Source organism: Marmota flaviventris, chromosome 13 (assembly GCF_047511675.1).
Source record: "Marmota flaviventris isolate mMarFla1 chromosome 13, mMarFla1.hap1, whole genome shotgun sequence".
Lineage (NCBI taxonomy): Eukaryota > Metazoa > Chordata > Mammalia > Rodentia > Sciuridae > Marmota > Marmota flaviventris.
In genome coordinates, this window is record NC_092510.1 from 18,657,632 (window position 1) to 18,676,612 (window position 18,981).

Below are 18,981 nucleotides of genomic sequence, written 5' to 3' on the forward strand. Positions count from 1 at the left end.
TATATATTAATTATATAATGCATGGATCAATACATTACATAATTAATATATTATATATATTAATTTATTGTTAATATTAATATATTAATTTATTATTAATATATGATAATATATTATATTAATCATGTAATATATCGATTTTATATAATTATGTAATATATTGATATATTACATCATTAATATATATAATTATTACATCAATATTATGTATACTATAATTAGTACATAATATATCAATTTATATATCAATTAATACATTATTAATTATATATTGATTATGATACATTATCTTTAATCAAGTACAAAGACATTTCCTTTCCAAGAATGTCACCTAACCATTCATTTCACCTGCTTCTCTGTTTGGCCACCAGTCTCTTTTGTCTCTCTTTTTCCTAAGGGAAGAAAAATCCTTGATTTGTTCCCTTTGCCAATAATGAGAATGTGGATAGCCAAGCTGCAAAGCTGTTGCCTTGGACATAGTTTACATGAACCACATCAAAGGATCCAGGATGCTACTCCATGTTGGTGATTACACCAATTCTACCCAAGTTAACACTTCTGGTCACCATACACTTTACCACTTAATGAAATCAGCAATGCTGATAGTCTTCAAATCATTCTGAATGGTGTCATTCATCTTGATGAGAGGATCTGGGTAGCAAATTATGAGTATTGTGAGTCACAAGATGATGGGTTCTTTTTGTTCCCACAAAGATCTGTCTCACTTTGTACAACATGTACTTGGCCCCCTCAGGTGTAATACAATGAATAAATAGCAAAGCAACCTTTGGTGTCATGGATCAGATGGAAATTTTATATGGTCTTGTAAATGCAGATGACATTCATAAAACCAGCAAGGTAGAATATATCAGTTCAGACTTTGTTATCAGTCTTAATAAAGATTTGTAAAACAATTAGTAAACATAATTATGAAAATATATAAAAAGCATAAGTAACCTAATTGTTCAACAATTGTGTTCTTGATAAATAAAATACAGAATAATCAGAAAAAATAAAATTTTAAAAAAGAATATTGTTTCACAATCTTCTTTATTTCATCTCCTATTAAGGCATACTTAAGTCTGTTCCTTATGAAAATGATGAAAGACATTCTCTGCTTGTGGGGACAAGTGGATGGGCAAGGAGCAAACACACTGTTCAACTTATCCTGTGGAGAGCAGTGACACTAAATGGTAGAGCAGTGTCTGAAATTGGAGTCCCTGATGACTTCATGGCTGTGCCTGGGGAAGTTTCTTGCAAAGGTGCAAGATGCCTAGTTGCTATAGTAATGCCCTCCATGAGGAGAGACTGTACTAGAGTATTATCAGCCTCAACATTTATCTCAGGCACACAGCTCCTGGGAATAAAAGAACTCTTTGCTAGACAACCACAATGTTTCACCAGCTCTGCTGCTCCTGAACCTGCTCCCAGAACAATAACTTTTAAAAATGAACTTTCTTGAGAGCTACACAAAGCTCCTAACATTGTACATTGCAACTGTAGAATGTAACAGAGGAATAAACTGCATAATGTTGCAAACTCTGTAACTTTCATGAATACAAAACTAATGCTTGCATAGTTTTTAATATTATGTGCAATACTATGGTGTTTTCTTTATATATTAATGAGATGTATGTAATAAAGATTTCTGGAGTAATTCTTTGGACCTGCTTCTCCATCAGAGAGCAGCACTCCACCCAATCCCAGCTGTTATCTTCAAAATCTGTGCACGTGAGTCTTTATTTTCTAATCCCCACCCTCCCGCCACCCCTTGCCAGAACCTACTTGTTTAGCCACAATGGTTAAGGCATTATCCAGTATCCAATAGTGTGGAGCTGCTACTTACTTCAGATTCTTCTTCAGACCATGAGTCTTAGGTGTGCCTCACATGGAAAGAGCCTTAGGGCTATAATTTAATGCCAGTGGAAATTAGCTTGTTTTAACCACTTCACAGTGTGTGAATTTCAAACCATATTGTTGTACACAAGCACATACTATTTTGTCAATTAAAAATACATAAGTAATTGTTAAAACATCCTATTTTCAATATTGTAAGTATGCAAAATTTTTATTTGCTTTTTTAAAAAAAGTTTTAAACAAATAGAAAAAAAAACCAAAGAAATTGGATGTGTAAAGATGCGAGTTCAGCATCAGAGGGCTTTGAGCTAACAGTCCTAGCTTTCTGTGACGAAGTAAACAGTATAGGGGTTAATAGAGAAGGGTCATCTTTAACCAATTCACATAATAACATAATTATTATCATTGTCATCATTGTTGCCATTGTCCATCATCAACATCAAGTATTAAGTGTGAAAAAAGAGATGTGGCTACATAGAAATTTCACTCTCTGAAGACTAAGATGTTGAAAAGTAAGATGTCAAGCATTTTCACCTCTACTATCCTTCACTGGGAGGCCTCAGACTGAAGTTTCCCACCATCCATTTATTAAACATACTGCCTTTCTCACTTATTCTGAATCTCTGTGACATTTCCTTTACTTAAAGCTGGCAAGCTGGTGTGTCTTGATAATCAGGACTTTTATCTCTTCTGGGAAGTCATTTTACATTTTCTCAAAATCTATTGATATACATTCATTGGCAATATCTTTGAGCCAGTATGTCCAGAGAAGAAAATGATATTTGATTTATTCCACAATGATGGCTATTTTTCTAAGGATCACAATTAATGCAACTAAGGCTTTGTGAGGAGTAAAAGACAATGAAATCTTACATGCACGTAATTTGACTAAATGGCCTCTAAATGTTGCTTAAATATCTCCTTTTCTGCAGTCTAGTGCTAGCTGTGATGTAAATACATACTAAGAGAGTTCACAATTAGTGTGCTCAGTGTCAGCAGATTAGTAAGGACAGAGAATTTTCATAAAATTCTTAAGACTGGAGATACCCTGGAAGAAGGACAGCATTTAGATAAGATGAAGAAGAAAAAAATGTAAGCAAAAGAAACATAGGATGATGATGCCAAGGTCTCGTTCATGGTAGGAGGAACATGGCAAGGGCATCTGACCCAAGACTTTCTACCAGTGAAAGAATGTCTAAGACCAGCTGGGTGACCAGAACAAGAAGGTGGGGAGGGTAAAGAATCATCCCCATTTTGTTCAACTAGCCATTTTAATCATTTCCTTGAAAAGAAAAATATTTAAGACTATGTTATAGGATTTGTGGGCTTGTGTATGTGTGTGTGTGAAATGAGTTGGTCCATAAATATGTTAAACACGAATATGGTTTTTAAAATCAGAAGAATAACATGTGAAATAAATGTCTCCTTGTAATAAGATAGGTGGCAAAACAGAAGTCAATCTGTAATGTCATAATGTTTCAATGTTTGCTAGAAAAATTAAATAAATTTATATAAAAACAGCCTCTTGAGGATATAAAACATATATTTGCCCTAAGTAATAAATGAGACTTGTAATTGACATAAGTAATTCTTAAGTTATGGATTTTTTAGGTCAATATACATATATATGTATACACACAAATATAAATGTGTGTGTGTATATGTATATATATAAAATGCTTAGGGAAAAATTTGATTTAACCATTTGGGACAAATAAACAGTGTGTTTGTCTTTGGTTTCTAGAGGGTATTCAAAGTTCTCCTTACTACTACAACTACTAGTTCTGTGCCCATTAACTATTGCTAGAAATATATATTTTATCATTCCAACCACAGATGAAGAGCAAGTTGTGCTTCTGAAATGCTGACATTAATAGGTGGCATATATAGTAAACTAAGAATTGTCTGAGTTTCTGATACTTGTTTGTGTAAGCTTTCCAAAATTAAGCTCAGAATTTTCATAACGTACATATTTAATAGAGTGCAAAAAGGAAGTATAAATCTGCTTTATCTCTGTGTACAAAAAATACCAGATTCTGTATTCAGTCTACATGACACTGCAATACAAAGATGAGGTCAGTGAACTCCGATATCAACTGAAATTATACTATGTAGAATAGAAAACTTTGAAGAAAGAAACTGAATTTTAAATGAGAGTGGGAAAGCAAAAATTTCATAGGATTAATAAATTACAAATACTGTATTATAAATGTTTAGCAAATTAGAATCAGCCTGGAAGGATTTAACATAGGAAATAAACAAACTTTAAGCCCTGTGCCCATAACTAACAAATACTTTGTTAAACACAAAATGTTTTACTTTGTAAAACAAATATGTTTTTTTTTAAATCAGATGAAAATAACTTCCTATACACTTGGAATTTTTGGTCATTATTCAAAATTCACAGGGACAGATTCTTTTGGGTTGAATCAGTATACATAATCTGAAATCAGAATTATTTTATCAAAATTCAGCCACAGGACTCACTATGCTATAATTGAGAGTTAGACTGCCAATTTTTTCTGCAATATACAAATAAATAAATAAAATATAGCAATATTTCATTAATGACTGTTAAGATCTCATGGCTTCTTTTATGCATGCAAATTTTAGTGTTTTCTCAAATGTATTATCTCATTCTTGCAATCATTTATTTTATATATATGGAAAATAAGACTCAAAAGAAAACTGACAAAGTTAAAACTAGGATCTCTGTATACCTTCCCTTTGTAAACTAAATGCATTATTTGTCAGACTATTCTGGGTATAAAAGCCAGGGCTCTATCGGCCTGTGCTAGAAAGACCCTGCCACTTCTATCCAGAGTATATGCCCAGCTCCAATACTGAAGTATTATTTTGTCTGCTGTGTTTGAAAGCATCTGTTTTGACTGGCTTTTTAATAATATTAATATCATCCTTGTTTCTATCCAGACCTATTTAGGACCAAGTTTTCAAGGCTGTTAAAAGATTATAGGGATTAAATCTACCTGTTCATCTATAGGTTAATTACATAACACAAACATCAAGTGACTTACTGATCTGTGTTTAATGAAAGCTATTGTCATTGAAGAACTGAATAAACATTAGTCATTGTTGGAACTTAATACAAAGAAATTTTTAATTGAAAAGACAATATAGTAGTGAGATGAATAAAACTTAATTCTAAAAATAAATGGTAGCTATTGTCATTGGATTCTATATGTAGGCCTACAATCATATTTTTAAAAAAATATTTTTAGTTGTTATGGATCTTTATTCTATTCATTTATTTATATGTGGTACTGAGAATCGAACCCAGTTCCTCACACATGGGAAGCAATTGCTCTACCACTGAGCCACAACCCAACCCACATATTTTAATATGATGCTTTATTCACTTTACATGGTTATAAACATTTTTTCCTTGTCCTTACAGTTTTTTTCTAATCATACTACAACAGCTGCATACTATGTCAGCATATATAATTTTAATCTTAAATATGATGTTATCAATTTATGATAATGTAAAGTTAATACATTAATGTTTTGTCAAGCATCAGGTATTTGAATTTACATGATTCACAACACTAAATATTTTTAAGATGGTTATTATTTTAATTATCTACACTCTTGCAAGCATTGTTATCCTAAGGTGTGAACAAACTTAATTCAAATTGGAAAATGTGAAAACATACCTTGAAGGTACAAACTACTTTTACAATAAATACCAAATGATTTTGATTTGTTTAACATAAAACTTAAACCAAACAGGTAATTAAATATAGTTTTAAAGAAAAAATAATTTAAACCAATATGCTACATGCTTGTTGAATAGATATTTATATCACTATTTCTATAGGAGACAAGTAAAAGAGCTCAACCTTGGTGAAACTAGAGAATTTAGAAGAAGAAGAAAGAATCCCTACACATGGCCACTTTGTTTTTATACATGTTTTAATAGTAACATGTCTAAACATATTATTTCGGTATTCAGACCTTCATGGCAATTGAACACTTGAATGACCGTCACTGCTTCAGTCCAGACAGCAGTATGATTTAACTTGAGGTCAAATCCCACACCAGCACAATTTATCAATGCAAAATTTTATCTCACCAAAGTATAATGCATTCTGCCAAGCCTCTCAGTGCCAATGCAGATTATTTAGTATATAATTGGCTGCAACTGGCACTCGCACAAGCTGTGACATTTTCTATCAGCAATAGAAAGTATTTGTAAAGTCAAAGAAACAATTATGTACTGCAGGAGATGGCCAGATTTGAGAAGAAAGGAAATATAAAACAACTCAGCTTTTCTCCACTTCAAACAGGTAGTGAGGAAAATGCAATACTTGCCATCCTCTCTTATACAAAATTTGAGAAATTAAATTTAAAAATAAAAGAAAGGAAGAAAGAAAGAAAATGCTGACTTGGGAAATAAAGGATGAAATCATTTGGGGTCTTCTGTGTAGGTAAAGGCATAAAATGAAGAGAATATTAATTAAAGGACCCAGAGACTACATAATATTAAGGTGAAAAATAACATTAACATGAAATATCATTCCATTGATAAATTCTTCAATAAGAAAGTAGGCAGCCAGGTGTGTGGCATGTGACTGTTATTTCCAGCTGTTAGAAAGGATGAGGCAGGAAGATTGCTTGAGCCCACAAGTTCAAGGCCAGCCTAGGCAACATTGTGAGAACTTGTCCCCCCACCAAAACAACAACAAAAAGGGGAATAGACTAGGCACATATGGGAAAATACAAAGCTAAATTAGCATCAATAATAAGTTAGCTAAATTGGCATAAATTTATTTTCTTATTTTCCTTATAAATTTTGTGTGTGTGTGTGTGTGTGTGTGCTGGGGATTGAACCCAGGGCCTTGTGCATGCAAGGGAGGCACTCTACCAAATGAGCTATATCCCCAGTCCCCTCATAATTTAATATAAAATAATATAAGTGATATTTAATCCTTGCCTGTCCCATTAGCAAACATAAAACAGAAATTTAATATCCAGTTTGGACAAGTGTGTGGATAACAGTCTCCTACACTATTGATGAAAATAAAAATAAACTTTGAGTGGAACTGATGTGTAAAACTTTATTGAACTATTCATATTCATTCACTCAATAGTCTCCCTTAGAGAGAGACACTTAAAAAGTATGAAACAATAGAGAAACGAAGATGGCAGGCCAGAGGGAGGCAGCATTCTGTGTCGCTACGTGATCCAGATCTCACCAAATTGGAATATTGCATCCCTGAGAGTGTTAGAGGACCCCTATACAGCTGCTTTCCGCAGAAATCACCAGCGCTGTGACACCACACAGGGCTCTGGGCCTCAGCATTCGAGCAGGACTCCAGACTCCTGGCTCCCAAAACCCAAAGCCCAAAGTTCCAGCAAATTCAGGGCTTGGTAGTGCTGTAGCAGAATCACCTATCAGCATCTCTGCAGAACTCCAGACTTTGCTCTGCTCCCATGCAGGTCACTCAGCTGCTACCTACCCACAGAATAACACTATCACTGGGCTCCCCCCACCTCACCAGACACCCTGACACTGGAGGCAGATGTCTTCATCTTGGCTCACCTCCCTTGCCATATTTGGTGGGGGCAGCTCCCAGATTGAATCTCCAGCTAGCCAGGTACCAGATTTCCAACTCTCCCCCTCCCCAGTGGCAGTAACCCAACACAGTAACTGCCCAACTCAAAACAACTCTCAGTTGGACAGGTATGCAGTGTGATCGGGGCACCACCCATGGGAGCCCCAGTGCGAGAGGTCCCACAATTGGGAACTGCTAAGGCAGAGGGAAATGGGACTAAAGTTTGGAGCCTAACAGAGAGACCAGGAATTGGGAAATCTCCAAGCAAGATAGGGAGATAGTACCGGGTGCTCAAGTCATGAGCAGTCCCAAAAAGACTTGCAATCTCCCTGCAGGGACTGGCGGGTGACACTCTGGGCTTCCAGGCACCCTACACCAGGATCAGTCTTCCCACCCTGGCTACCTCCACCATCCTGAGGGCAGAGACACCAGTTTACAATAGACAACCCCCACTATTGGATGAGAAAAGAAGCAGGAAAGAAATGGATCTCTAAAACTAGCAACAACCCTGGTTTCTTCCATTGAGTGTGTGTGTGTGTGTGTGTATTTTTTTTTTCTCTCTCTTTCTTTTCTACTCCTCTATCCTCTGGCCCTCACATCCCCAACATATGTGAAATCAAGAACTTTGCATGAAATAGGATTTTGAGGACTGAGTCATCTGAATAAAATAATATAGAGGTGTTGTGTTCTTTCATTTTTCTTTCCCCCTCCAAATTTTACTATTTTAACATCCTGTATTTTTCTAAATACATGTGTATTTATTTTATGTACTCTACTGTCTTCCCACCTACTTGTCTACCCTAAATTATTTCCTGTCTATTCTTTTGCTACTAACTCTCTTCATTAGATTTCTATTTCACATTTCCTAAGATATATTAACTTTAAATCCTCTCATCCTATCTCCTCAGCATATTGTCCTGCGCCCCACCCCCAGTTCATTGTCCACATTTAGAAACTGTGAACCTTTTTACAAAACTACTGATTATATTTTAGATAATAATTGAACTCATCATTTCTGTACAGTGAGAATAAACTGTAAACATCTTAATAACAAATTGTTCACAGATGGTATATGGTTGGTATTGGGATCTGTTAACATTTTCCTTCCCCACAAAAGAGAGGTCTTGGAACCCTACAAGAGCACTACAAACCTATAAGGTAAAAACAATAACACTCCAGACCCACAGAACTGGAAAGGAAGACACACCAGCAACATGAAAAAACAAGAGAAGAAAGTTCTCCAAACAGATGAAGACACCACATCCTTAGAATCATTGGCAGCCATAGCAAAAGAAGTTACAGAGAAGGAGTTCAGGATGTACATAGTTAAAATGTTCTGGGATCTCAAAGAAGAAATAAGAGAATAAATACAGGCAGTGAAAGATCAATTTGACAAGGAGCTACATAAACAAATCCAAGAAGCAAAAGATCACCTCAACAGGGAGATAGAGGTTGTAAAACAAAAGCCAAATAGAAATCCTTGAAATGAAATAAACAATAAACCAAATTAAAAGCTCAAAAGAAAATATCACCAACAGAGTAGACCACTTAGAAGATAGAACATCAGACAATGAAAATAATATATAATCTTGAAAAGAACATAGACCACACAGTGATAATGGTAAAAAAAAAAACCATGAGCAGAACATCCAAGAAATATGGGATAGCATAAAAAGACCAAATTTAAGAGTTATTGGGATAGAGGAAGGCTAGAGGTCCAAACCAAAGGAATGCACAATCTATTCAATGAAATAATATCAGAAAACTTCCCAAACACAAAGAATAAATTGGAAATCAAAATTCAAGAAGCCTACAAGACTCCAAATGTACAAAATCACAATAGATCCACACCAAGGCACATTATAATAAAAATGCCCAACATACAGAATAAGAAGAGAATTTTAAAAGCCACAAGAGAAAGGAATCAGATTACATACAGGGGAAAACCAATTGGGATAACAGCAGGTTTTTCAACACAGATCCTAGAAGATCCTGGAACAACACATATCAAGCTCTGAAAGAAAATGAATGACAGCAAGAATCCTGTATCCAGCAAAAGTAAGCTTTAGATTTGATGATGAAATAAAAACTTTCCATGATAAACAAAAATTAAAAGAATTTATAGCTGGAAAACCGGCACTACAAAACATCCTTGGAAAAATATTCCATGAAGAGGAAACAAAAAACAACAATGAAGATCAGCAGAAGGAGGTAGTACCCTAAAGGAAAAACTAATCAAAGAAGAAAATCAAGTCAAGTTAAATAACAAAAATAAACAAACATGGCTGAGAATACAAACCATGTCTCAATAATAACCCTGAATGTTAATGGCTTAAACTCACCAATCAAAAGACATAGACTAGCAGATTGGATTAAAAAATACCCAACAATATGCTACCTCAGGAGACTCATCTGATAGGAAAAGACATACACATACTGAAGGTGAAGGGTTGGGAAAAATCATACCACTCATATTGATTGAGGAAGCAAGTAGGGGTTTCCATCTCATATCAAATACAGTAGACTTCAAGCCAAAGTTAGTCAAAAGGGATAAAGATGGACATTAAATACTGCTCAAGAGAACCATACACCAATAAGACATAACAATCATAAATATATATGCCCCAAACAATGGAGAAACTATGTTCATCAAACAAATTCTTCTCAAGTTCAAAAGTCAAATTGAACACAACACAATAATCTTGGGTTACTTTAACACACCACTTTTACCACAGGATAGATCTTCCAAACAAAAGTTGAATAAAGAAACTATAAATATTAATAATATAATTAATAACTTTGACTTAACTGACATACATAGAATATTTCAACCTGCATCAAGCAGATACACTTTCATCTCAGCAGCACAGGGATCCTTCTCTAAAATAGACCATATAACATGCCACAGAGCAACTCTTAGCAAATACAAAAAAGTAGAGATACTACCTTGCATTTTATCAGATCATAATGGAATGAAATTCGAAATCAATGACAAAATAAAAAATAAAAATTAGTCCAACACCTTAAGACTAAATAATATGCTACTGAATGAATGATGGGTTGCAGAAGACATCAAGGAGGAGATTAAAAAATTCTTAGAGGTAAATGAGAACATAAACACAACATATAGAAATCTATGGGATATTATGAAAGCAGTTCTAAGAGGAAAGTTTATTGCATGGAGTTCATTTCTTAAAAGAACAAAAAGTCAACAAATAAATGAGCTAACTTAACATCTCAAAGCCCTATAAACACCAAAAGCAGCAGAAGTCAAGAAATAATTAAAGTTAGAGCTGAAATCAATGAAATAGAAAAAAAGAGAAACAATTGAAAAAAATTGACAAAACAAAAAGATGGTTCTTTGAAAAAATAAATAAAATTGACAGACCCTTAGCTGCATTAATGAAGAGAAGGAGAGAGAAAAATTAAATTATGAGCATACGTGATGAAAAAGGTAATATCACAACAGACACTACAGAAATACAGAGGATAATTAGAAGTTATTTTGAAAACTTATACTCCAATAAAATAAAAGATATTGAAGGCATCAACAAATTCTTAAGTCATATGATTTGCCCAAATTAAATCAGGATGATATACACAATTTTAACAGACCAATATCAAGTGATGAAATAGAAGACACCATCAAAAGTCTACCAACCAAGAAAAACCCAGGACCCAATGAATACACAGTCAAGTTCTACAAGACCTTTAAAGAAGAACTAATACCAATACTCTTCAATTTATTTCAGGAAATAAAACAAGAGGAAGCACTTCCAAACTCATTCTATGAAGCCAATATCACCCTGATTCCAAAACCAGGCAAAGTCACATCAAAAAAATTAAAATTTAGACCAATATCTCTAATGAACATAAATGTAAAAATTCCCAATAAGATTCTGGCAAATCAAATACAAAAACATATCAAAAAGATTGTGCACCAAGATCAAGTGGAATTCATCCCAGGGATGCAAGTTTGGTTCAACATATGGAAATCAATAAATGTAATTCATCACATCAATAGACTCAAAGACAAAAATCATATGATAATCTCAATAGATGCAGAAAAAGCATTTGACAAAATATAGCACCCCTTCATGTTCATAACACTAGAAAAACTAGTGATAATAGGAACATACCTCAACATTGTAAAAGCTATCTATGCTAAGCCCCAGGCCAACATCATTCTAAATGGAGAAAATTTGAAGGCATTCCCTCTAAAAACTGGAACAAGATAGGGATGCCCTGTTTCACAGCTTCTGTTTAATGTAGTTCTTGAAACACTGGCCAGAGCAATTAGACGAAAGAAATTAAAGGGATACACATAGGAAAAGAAGAACTTAAATTAGCACTATTTGCTGACAATATGATTCTATACCTAGAACACCTAAAAAGCTCCACCAGAAAACTTCTAGAACTAGTAAATGAATTCAGCAAAGTAGCAGGATATAAAATCAACGCCCATAAATCAAAGGCATTTCTATATATCAGTGACAAATCCTCTGAGAAGGAAATGAGGAAAACTACCTCATTTACAATAGCCTCAAAACAAATAAAATACTTGGGAATCAACTTAACAAAAGAGGTGAAAGATCTATTCAATGAAAATTATAGAACCCTAAAGAAAGAAATCAAAGAAGACTTTAGAAGATGGAAAGATCTACCTTGCTCTTGGATAGGCTGAATTAATATTATCAAAAAGATCATACTACCAAAAGCACTATACAGATTTAATGCAATTCTGATCAAAATCCCAATGGCATTCCTCATAGAAATAGAAAAAGCAATCATGAAATTCATCTGGAAAAATAAGAGACCCAGAATAGCTAAAGCAATCCTTAGTAGGAAGAGTGAAGTAGGTGGCATCACTATACCAGAACTTAAACTATACTGCAGAGCAATAGTAACAAAACCAGCATGGTATTGGCACCAGAATAGACTGGTAGACCAATGGTACAGAATAGAGGACACATAGACTAATCCACAAAATTCCAATTATCTTATATTAGACAAAGGTGCCAAAAACATGCATTGGAGAAAAGATAGCCTCTTAATGGTGCTGGGAAAACTGGAAATCCATATGCAACAAAATGAAATTAAACCCCTATCTCTCACCATACACAAAACTCAATTCAAAGTGGATCAAGGACCAAGGAGACTTGCACCTAATAGAAGAAAAAGTAGGCCCTAATCTTCATCATGTGGGATTAGGCTCCAACTTTCTTAATAAGACTCCTATAGTGCAAGAATTAAAACCAAGAATCAATAAGTGGGATGGATTCAAATTAAAAAGTTTCTTCTCAGCAAAAGAAACAATCTGGGAGATGAATAGAGAGCCTACATCTTGAGAGCAAATTTTTATCCCTCACACATCAGATAGAGCACTAATCTCTAGGGTATATGAAGAACTCAAAAAGCTAAACACCAAAAAAACAAATAACCCAATCAATAAATGAGCCAAGGACCTGACAGACACTTCTCAGAAGAGGATATACAATCCAATCAACAAATATATGAAAAAATGTTCATCATCTCTAGCTATTAGAGAAATGCAAATCAAAACTACTCTAAGATATCATCTCACTCCAGTCAGAATGGCAGCTATTATGAAGACAAACAACAATAAGTGTTGGTGAGGATGTGGAGAAAAAGGCACACTCATACAGTGCTGGTGGGACTGCAAATTGGTGTAGCCAATATGGAAAGCAGTATGGAGATTCCTTGGAAAACTGAGAATGGAACCACCATTTGACTCAGCTATCCCTCTCCTCAGTCTATACCCAAAGGACTTTAAAAAAGCATTCTACAGGGACACGGCCACATCAATGTTTATAGCAGCACCATTCACAATAGCTAAACTGTGGAACCAACCTAGATGCCTTTTAGTAGATGAGTGGATAAAAAAAAGTGGCATATATACGCAATGGAATTTTACTCAGCAATAAAAGAGAATAAAATCATGGCATTTGCAGGTAAATGGATGGAGTTAGAGAAGATAATGCTAAGTGAACTTAGCCAATCCCCCCAAAAAACAAATGCCGAATGTTTTCTCTGATACAAGGTAACTGACTCATAGTTGGGTAGGCAGGGGGAGCATGGGAGGAATAGACGAACTCTAGATAGGGCAGAGAGGTGGGACGGAAAGGGAGGGAGCAGGGGGTTATCAAGGATGATGGAATATGATGGACATCATTATCCAAAGTACAGGTATGAAGACATGAGTTGGTATGAATATAGTTTATATACAACCAGAGATATGAAAAATTGTGCTCTATATTTGTAATAAGAATTCTAACAAATTCCACTGTCATTTATTTTTTAAAAAAATCAACAAAAAATGTTAATAAGTTAAAAAAAAGTATGAAACAATAGAGCCAGGTATGGTGGTACAGACTTGTAATTTCAGCTACTTGGGAGGCTACTTGGGAGGCAGGAGAATCACAAATTCAAGGCCAGCCCGGGCTATTAGTAAGACTCTGTCTCAAAATAAAACAAAGAAGGCGCTGTGAATTTAGCTCAGACATAGAGCACTTGACGAGCATGTGGGAATCCCTAAGTTCAATTTCCAGTACTGAAAAAAAAAAAGTGTTAAAAAGATATGTGTATGTTGCCTGTGCATATAAGATACAAGTTGATGATCAAGAAAAGTTGAGAACAACCTAAAAATGAATGAGTTATTGATTTAATAAATTGTCATACAGCCACACCATGAAAAACTGTATATAAATGAGAAAAAACATAAGAAAATCTTACAATAATAGAATGTTCAATGTATGTTAAGTGAAAATGCCTATAATAATAGCAATAACAATGATCATAATAAAAAGCTAATATTATATGATTTTGACTATATAACAGTTTTGGAAATGTGAAACTATGGAAATAGTAAGATCCGTTGGTGCTAAAGGTTAGAGAGGAGGGATGGATAAATAGGTGGAGCACAGAGGAATTTTAGGGCAGTGAAACACGCCAGCCTGGTAAGTACAGTGGTAAGGATTATTTGCCAATCCCAGTGTATAACAGCAAGAGTGAACCCTAATATAGACTATGGACTTTGAATGATAAAGATGTGCCAATGCCGATTGGTGAACTATAGCAAAGGTACAACTCTGATGGGGAGTATCGATAGCAGGGGGTTCAGGGGACATTTGGGACTGTATACTTTTTACTCATTTTTGCTATGAACCTAAAACTACTCTAAAAATATAGTTTATTAATAACATAAAGTTAATATTTATTGAGAACTTATTTTTAATAGCATGCCAAGTCCTTTACAAGCATTATTTCACAAGGAATCTGAGCTGTAAGGAGGTTAAATATGTTGTCCAGGATATTAAGTAGGTCAGAGCTGAGTCCCAAAGCCAGATATACCTGGTTTCCAAGCCCAAGCTTAGAGTCTCAGAGTGCCTAGGACTTAATAAACTCCCAAGGTCAAGTCTAAGTGTAAACTTCCAAAGTCTGGATGCCCAAAGTATAGAATGATCCAATTTCTAGAAGAAATACCTAGTAAATGCATAGGAAAAAAATAGAGTATTGACCAAATTGTTAACATCTTCTATATGCCGAAGTGTAGACTATAATGTTGTATTACATTCTGTTTATTTCTACATTTGTAATTTTGTAATAACATTTACTGTTTTTTAATAAGGAAAGTCAATAACATTATGCTTGCTTTCTGAAAGTTGATTGTAAAATAGCACTCCAAAATGACTGGCATGTCTCTGAGTGCAGAGACTCCCAAATGCCAGCCTATGAACTTATCATGTCACAATTATTTTATTGCACACATCCATTTTTTTTTTGTTTTGGCCCCAAGTGTCTCATCCTAACCAGTATGGTGTATCTGGGATGGAGCTTAGGAATTTACATCTTTAAAAAGCTCCTCAGGTGATTCTGATACCCAGCCAGGTTTGGGAATCACTGTCTAAGGAAATGTGATTTATGTAGATCAAAAGAAGAGAGAAAGAGTGCACCATATGGTATGTTAACTCTTTTTAAATTTTATTTTAGAAGTGGTGTCATGGAGAAACGTTGCTTTATCAACAATACATGACTTTATCATTGAAAAGATGCTCACAACCTTATTTCCTGAAATTGGCAATAGTTCATAAATAACTTGGAATGGAGGGTGTTTGTAAGGTTTGAGGGAGAGAAAATGTTTGTAAGGTTTTATATTTGAATAATTAAAATGCAGTGGCATGAGTGCAGGGATAGACATCAAGACCAATGGAGCATAATAAAGAACACAGCCATGTGTGGTGGTGCACGCCTGTAATCCCAGCGGCTTGGGAGGCTGAGGCAAGAGGATCAAAAGTTCAAAGCCAGCCTCAGCAAAAGCAGGGCACTAAGCAACTCAGTGAAACCGTGTCTCTAAATAAAATACAGCATAGGGTTGGGAATGTGGCTCAGTGGTCAAGTGTCCCTGAGTTCAATCCCTGGTACCAAAAAAAATTTATTTAAATAAAATTTTTTTAAAAATAAAGACCACAGAAACATAATCAAGCACAGGTGGGCTGTTGGCCTATTGCAAGATTAATTCTTAACAGAGTTCCTGGTACTTATTGGGCATTCATCCTTTTGTTTTAATAGAGTAATAGCTTAAAAAACAAAACAAAACAAATCCCGAATTCCCCTTCATTAGCTGGTCTTCTTGGGTAGAGGAATCACCTTTACAAACCTCCTCCCCTACCTTCCATCCAGTGATCTTATTCCCCCTGGGTTCTCTCCATGGTTGTCTTCCCGTTTCTTTAGTTTCTTCCTACCCTCCTGGATGGTCTCATCCATTCTCATGACAAAGACAAAAAGAAACCCCAAATATTTTCTTTCCAAAAGAAGCTTTTTTTTTCCCCAAATTCCAAACACACATTCTAAAGCTTAAGGGATCAGAATGGCACCTGACATAACTTATTTTCATCTCTCAACACTTTCCCTACTGAAATCACAATTTAAATTAATGAACTCCCTACCCAACAATTGTCCCAAGGTAGAAATTTGTTAGTCATACTTAACTTTGTATTTTCCCTGTAATCTGTTCAGTTATACCTAAAATACATTTCTTGACAATACTCCATCTCCATTACCTTTGCCTTAGTTTAAGTCCCCACCACTCTCACTCTATAACTGCATATCTCCTATCTCATCTCCCTATTTTCCACCTTTCCCTGGTCCCGTTTATTCATCATATTCCAATGTGGAGTGATTTAAATAGAGTTGGTTAAAAAACATCAAATTATGCCTACCGCTTCCCCTCTTAAAGAACCAGTGGCTTACGAAAGTCTACATAACTAAGTCCAAATGACAATAATAACAGAACTAGCATATGAGTGCCGATTTTATAGGTGAACTAAATGAGGTTCTAAGATGTTTCATGTATTTTTCAAGGTGACTTACAAGTAGCAAAGCTGGGATTTGAACCCAGACTGAATTTATCTGAGGGAGGAAATTTATAATAAGAAGAGCTGTTTGAAAATAAAACATTTACAACAAAATGTCAAAAGCTCTGGATCAGTGGAAGCAATCAAGCAGATTGCTTGATTTGTCCAAAGGTACAAAGAAAAGAATTTCCATAGCATTGTGGAATGGTTTAACTTATGGATACATAGGAGTTTTTCCTAGTAAATTTTCCATGTATATATTTCATTGTTTGCATCTCCAAGTGATTAAAAGGATGCAATGTATTTTAAGAGGGAAGGATTTAAACCTTGCATTTTGGTGAACACCTATAATACCAGTAACTTGGGGGCTGAAGCAGGAGGATAACAAGTTTGAAGACATCTTGATAAAGCTCTGTCTCAAAATAAAAAAATTAAAAAGGGCTAAGGATGTAGCTCAGTGGCAGAAAATTTCTGGGTTCAATTCCCAGTACAGAAAGAAAGAAAGAAAGAAAGAAAGGACTTGGCAAGTGTGGAAGTTATTCAAAAAACAATAATGTTAATGTTTACCATTTTGCTTATTTCCTAAAGTCTTTGTACCTTTACTTAGATAACAAATATTTGTGGTCTTTAATTAAGGGCAACTCTCAGAATCAAAATTTAATAAGTAATCCTTGTTTGATAATATCATGTTATCGAGGAATAAGATCTTTGCTCCTCTGTTTCATGTAGTTAGACTTTCATAATGACCCTTTGTAAAGGATAAATCAGGTCTAAAATGGATTAGCCTTCTTGTTTCTCTGTGAAAAGCAATGAGTGAAGCATATGTAATTCATTTCCATTGTTTTTCATGAGTCTTTTTTTCTTTAGGAATATTTTATTGATATATAATAAATATACATAGTTATGTGATATAGTGTGATAATTTGACATATATACACTATGTACAATAAACAAATCAGGGTAATTAGCATTTCCACCTCCTTAAATTGTTCTCATTTGTGTCAGGGTGCCTCAAATACCTCTCTTCTAGTTCTTTGTAAAACATTAAAAATAAATTGTGAAAAATAGCCTATATAGGCTAAAATACATTAGAAAATTTATGCTTCCTAAGTAACTGCATTTTTGTTACTGTTGTCCAACCTCCCTTTATTCAAACCCCTCACTCTTTTTGTTGACACAAGTCAAAGAAAATGCATTAAAGAGAACATCAACTATGAAGGTATAAATTTGTTACCTCCACTGATCAATACTTGCTGCCATCTGCTGGTCAAAAGAGAAAACTGCAGGTAACCGACATGACTATGGTCAGGTTTGTGGTAGGGTTTTTATAAAGGACAGGGAAGGATTAATAATCCAGAACTGCGCTTTTTAAAAATTTGTGCATTAAAATTATACATAATAGTGGGATTAGTTATGCCATCTCTAAACATACGAATAACACTTTGATCAATTTCCCTCCCCAGTATCTCCCCTTTCCCTCCCCCATCTATTTGCTTTATTGATCTCCTTTCTATTATTATTATTATTATTATTATTATTATTATTACTATTGAAGTAAAATTATACATAATAAGTATTCATTGTGGTATATTCATAAGTGGACAAAGCATAGTTTGGTAGATTTAGTTTCTCAGAACTTCCTCATTTCCTCACCCCCATTCCCCCCTTTGGATTCCCTCTCTCTACCCTCTTGGACTCTCCTTTATTTTCACGAGATCACATATTTTTGATTCCTATTCTTTTTTTCTCTGTACAATTTCCATGCATGAAAGAAAACATTCAGCCTTTAACTTTCTGGGTCTGGCTTATTTCAGTTAGCATGATATTCTTCAGTTTTATCCATTTACTAGCAAATTACATAATTTCATTCTTCTTTATGGCTGAATAAAACTCCATTATATATATACATAACAGATGAATGGATAAAGAAAATGTGTTATCCATTCATCTGTTAACAGGCACCTAGGCTAGTTCTATAACTTGACTATAACTTGTTCTATAATTTGATCCTGAACCAATGTGAGAATGGAGGTCCAGGGCTCAACATGAAGAAAAATAAAAAAACCTAAATCTCTTATGATCATGGAGCTAATATACCATCTCTGGACTGCATCTAGTACACTCTCCTTTAGAGAAAAATCAAACTTTACCATATTTACGTCCTTTATTTGGGT

At 34.6% G+C, this 18,981-nt stretch overlaps 1 pseudogene; it reads right to left on the minus strand.

The window, feature by feature from the left end:
* Positions 1-392: 392 nt before the first annotated feature.
* Positions 393-7,279, minus strand: LOC139701613 (small ribosomal subunit protein eS4-like; annotated as a pseudogene).
* Positions 7,280-18,981: the final 11,702 nt, after the last annotated feature.